We start from the raw sequence: 5,273 nt of genomic DNA, 5'->3' as shown, positions 1-5,273 counted from the left end.
CACTTCTTCTTAATTCATTCGCCCACTGCCCTAACTTGAAAGGGATCGGTACAAAAGATCTCCGTCAGGTGGGCTTTCAATAACCTCAGATGGAAAAGGGTTTACCAAGGTTCAAGTTTATTCTGACTTGGTAAAAATCGCCATCGAGAGAGCAGAAAGTGAAATTCTAAAAGCAGGGATTCGGTTAGAACCTATTGAAGAAGTAGGGGCTGAAGAAAGGGTACTGCAAGGCAAAACTTTCTTAAAGCATCATGCAGGGCTAGGTAAAAGGCAAGTAAGATTGTTAGAAAGTGGTGTAGGGCTAGGCTCGGGAAACCTTAATATTATAATAAATAACTCTGCTCCTGAGGACTCTTGGAAGAATTGGAGCCTTAGTACTAGTCCCCCAGGACCTTCCAAGCAGTACTTAGAGGACTCAAATAGGTATGGGCCCCTTAGCAATGTGGAATAGGTATCACGGCAGCCATATGGCCTAAAAGTAGTCTCCTGGAATATAAATGGGTTAGGAAATCAAATAAAACTTGAACGTTTGCAAGAACTTGCAGAAAATAATGTAATCCTTTGTATCCAGGAGACCTGGCTATGTGGCGAGCCCCCCATAGTGGAAGGGTTCCGTCAAGCCTATCGACCAGCAGTAAAATCTAGATCAGGATGCCCGGCAGGGGGTTTATTGACGTTATTATCTACAAAATCGGTGAAAAATGTATCCCAACTCACTGTAACATGTAAATGGCTGCTCTGCTGTAGAATAACCCTAATTGCTGCTGGTAATAAGAAAGAAAATGTGTTGCTTTTAAATGTGTACATGCAATGAGGTGCCCAGGAGGAATATGGAGCTGAAATGGGAAATTTTAAGAATGATTTAGACCTATTGTGTGAAAAGTACGATTCAGATTTGATTTTGTTGGTAGAAGATTTTAATCATAAACTCAACCCTAAGCGGAATGATCTCATGTATCTGGAAACTTTAGAATCCAACGATATAATCCAAGCAAAGTTTCCCGAAAGCTCATGCTCTCTGCACGATGTAAGTTTGGGAAACTATTTTGCAACCAAGAGTTTTTTCTGTCTGAATGGCAGGTTTCCACAAGACCGACCGGCAAAGAAAACTTTTAAACAAGGGTCACAAAATTGTCCCATAGATTATGTTTTTATGCCAGCATGGAATTTCAATTTAATAAACGGCTTCAAGGTCAACCATATAGAAGACAGTGACCATATTCCCCCGAAATTGTCACCGAGAAAGTAATTATACAACAGATGGATTATTCCAGGCGAATTTCAACACGGCTAACTGAAGAATATATAGAAAAGTTAACCAGGCTCCCACAAAACACACCTTTAGGATGTGCAGCTGGTATAAATCTGGCCTGGTATATTGATAAGATAAACCAAGTGATACAAAGCATCAAGGTTGGACTTAGAACAGACGTAAAGGCCTGCAAGAGTAATCAAAACACACAGGCTAAGAAAGGTAACTGGTTTAATACAGACTGTCTAAATAAGAAAAGAGAACACTCCTTTGCTGAACCCTGACCTGAAGACGGCGTTTCTGTTTTATCCCAGGCTCTTTCACCCACGCCTCGCGGTACCCGCTCCGCGGGTCCCGCTTCGCTGCTTACCTGCCTGACTCTGCGGTGGTTCCTGTATCTAGCTGCTCCTGTGGGGTTCTGAGAGGCGGTGAGGCGGCAGGGCTGCGAGCGCGACCCGGGACTCGCTTTCCCAGGAGTCCCTGGGTCTCCGGCCGAGTCACCTGGCCCCGCTCTCCCTGACCGCCCCGCCCCAGCTGCCCAGGTGAAAAGGAGAGAAGGGAATTTTGCCTGTGGAACACTCCTTTGCTGAACCCTGACCTGAAGACGGCGTTTCTGTTTTATCCCAGGCTCTTTCACCCACGCCTCGCGGTACCCGCTCCGCGGGTCCCGCTTCGCTGCTTACCTGCCTGACTCTGCGGTGGTTCCTGTATCTAGCTGCTCCTGTGGGGTTCTGAGAGGCGGTGAGGCGGCAGGGCTGCGAGCGCGACCCGGGACTCGCTTTCCCAGGAGTCCCTGGGTCTCCGGCCGAGTCACCTGGCCCCGCTCTCCCTGACCGCCCCGCCCCAGCTGCCCAGGTGAAAAGGAGAGAAGGGAATTTTGCCTGTGGAACACTCCTTTGCTGAACCCTGACCTGAAGACGGCGTTTCTGTTTCATCCCAGGCTCTTTCACCCACGCCTCGCGGTACCCGCTCCGCGGGTCCCGCTTCGCTGCTTACCTGCCTGACTCTGCGGTGGTTCCTGTATTTAGCTGCTCCTGTGGGGTTCTGAGAGGCGGTGAGGCGGCAGGGCTGCGAGCGCGACCCGGGACTCGCTTTCCCAGGAGTCCCTGGGTCTCCGGCCGAGTCACCTGGCCCCGCTCTCCCTGACCGCCCCGCCCCACCCCGCCCTATAGGTTTGGGACTATAAATTTGGAAGCACCTCGCTGCGCGGGAGCGCGCGGGAGCGCCCGGGGCTAAGCCCGGGCAAAGGGCGGGCCCTCCGTGGCCTGCAGTGCCTGGTCTGGGCGCACCCTATTTAGTACTTTGTATTATAGCCTCGTATTTATTGCTACAGTTATTTCCTGATTGAAGTTATTTGGGGTTATTTTTTCTCTGGGTAGCCCATCTGTTTGCCTTGTGTTCTCTGTTATCCTTGGGACATCTGTTGTGCTATTTTAGTATTTTCTGTTTTCCTATTTATATATCCTGCTAGAGATGTCCACACGTAAAACTAGGAGCCAGAGAGCTGGAAACGTTAAAACTAAAAAAGTAATTGGTACCTTAGATAATTTTATTTCCCGAACAAACTCTTTGATAGACCAGGGCATTTCTTTAATGGAAAGGAGGGTATCATTGGATCTTGCACACGCAAAAAGATCTTCACTGGGCAACATTGCAATGATACATTCACCGCCGCAAAGTATGACTAATCTTGTTGTTACCTCTGCTGGGAATCCCGATAATGATACTATTCCCGCTAATTGCCAATCACTATCTCTTACTAACGCCCCCGCTATGACTACACTACCCCCTAATATTCCCCATGCTCCCGTGACAGTTAATCATGATGTTATTGACTCATCAATGACGGTTGGGTCCGACACTATTATGTCAACTTCAAATGTCGTGAACCCAACAAATTTTCCTATAGACAATTCCGCCATAACTTTTCAAGGGTCTATGGGTTCTAATTCCGGGGGGGACAATATAGGTGCGGCGACAGTAAATGATGGGATTCTCCAGACACCCATTGATTATATTGAGTCTGACCCTTTAGATTCCACCCCTCATTTATTATCCCTAGGGGTTCCAGGCGATATAACCCATGATAGCAGCCTGGCAAGTATTCTGGATACTAGCGGAAGCAATGATTCATCAACTAATTCAGGAGACGGGCTTGACTCCTTAATGGAGTCTATGTCCAGTTTATTAAAATCCCTGCTTTCGCCTCTGGAGAATAGGCTCTCTAACATAGAACATCAATTAGCTACTATTCTTGCGTTACAAGATCCTAGGCTGACTACCCCTGGCCCTTCTATTCCGGTGGTCTCACCGCCTGTTACTAATACTGGGATTGTTGTTTCCAATCAAACTATGGGAAGCATACCGGCTCCCACAATTATCCCTCCAGCTTCCTCTTTACCGGCAACTAACACAGTGAATAATATTAAACCCTCCACTGCTACATGTTCGAGTGCAGCGAATAGAAATGTAGTTAGCAAAAAGATCACTAAAAACCCAGCTCCCATTATTCCCCAGTCACAGCCCAGAAAAACCACTCTGCGACGTAACATCAATCTACCACCAGATGCTTGTCCGTATGTGGTTGTTCTGACAGGGATTCCTGAGCTGCCAATGTCCACCTCTGAGCCTTTTTGGGCGATTAAAAATAAAATATGCCACTGGCTCGACAAAAATTACCCTCCACCACCCAACCTAAACAAGAACATACTTATGGTAGAACGGGCACCATGGGTAGGTGGGAAGAAGAAAAGTATAAAGGGTGATTGTGTCGCTATCACGTTTGAGGACCCACGACTGGTAGAATTTATTTGTTCTACTCCTCCCTGTGATAGCAAGTCTGTGGTGTCAGCCAAGCCCCTGTCCTTTTTTTATATGCAAGATGGCTATGAGGATGCTAGATGGAGTTGGATGAGGCCTGCTAGGAAAGGAATGGGTAGAGGTGGAACACACCAGAATCTGCAACAATGGGGAATGCCTGTAGAGGAAGGATGGAACTTAGTCGACAGGAGGAGGGGGCACCAGTGGAAGGGGGAAAGACAGTTCAATGGAGAAGGGTGGGGCCCACAACTCAATTACCCCTTATTCCCATGTTATAATCGATTTAGTGGGCTGGAAGAAGTGGATTGACCACCATCCCAGTGTATTGAAGATGACAGGGGCTGTGGGGTACCTTCTCCCGTAGAGTGTGATTCTATTGTTGCTACAAGAGAGGAAGTCCCTGTCCAGGATAGTATTATTCTAGATCCCTTGTCAGGGGGTGTTGATACTCAGGCCGCCCTGGATACATCTATGCGGTACTCCTCACCTGTTAAAATTTTGTCCTGGAACATAGCTGGCTTAAAGAAAAACTTGCCCGATCCGGAATGGAATAATTTTGTAGAAGATTTCCATATCTGTATGTTTCAGGAAACGTGGTGTTTAGAGCCAGAACATAAACAGGGCTATTCTACATTCTTTGTCCCTGCTACGCAGTCTGGGAGGGGGCGCCCATCGGGGGGTTTAATTATATGGATCAGGATAGCTTTGAACTGTAAGACTACTGTTAATTATGTCCCCTGTAAGGATATTCTCCATATAACTGTTAAAAGGCAGTCAGCCAGGAATGCTTTTGAAATTTTTTGTATTTATGCCAGGGGGCTCCCAGGGGGACAACTGTCTCCAACATTGGAGCTGTTAGACAACAGGCTTTCAGCCCTCCCCTCTAAATCCTCAGTATTAGTGGGAGGTGATTTTAATTGTACATTTGAGCCTCTTGATGAGGATGAATTCTTGGGCTCTTTTAACAAGTTAGGAAACCAGTCAATTCCATCCTTATCTTTGGCCCCAATCAAGAAGTGGTCGGCTCGAGCCATTCAGTTGAATGCCCTGGTGTCTGCATATGATCTATGTGCCTTAAATGGCCGCACTACATCTGATCGCATGGGCGCCATGACCTTCAATCGAATTGGCTGCCCGTCTAGGATTGACTACATCCTTTTGGATGTATGGTCATGGGCCAATCTGGTTGATATGGAGGTCA

The sequence above is a fragment of the Lissotriton helveticus genome, chromosome 6, assembly GCF_964261635.1.
Source record: "Lissotriton helveticus chromosome 6, aLisHel1.1, whole genome shotgun sequence".
In the NCBI taxonomy this organism is placed as follows: Eukaryota; Metazoa; Chordata; class Amphibia; order Caudata; family Salamandridae; genus Lissotriton; species Lissotriton helveticus.
The sequence above is the reverse complement of the archived record's forward strand: the minus strand, read 5'-3'. Positions refer to the sequence as shown.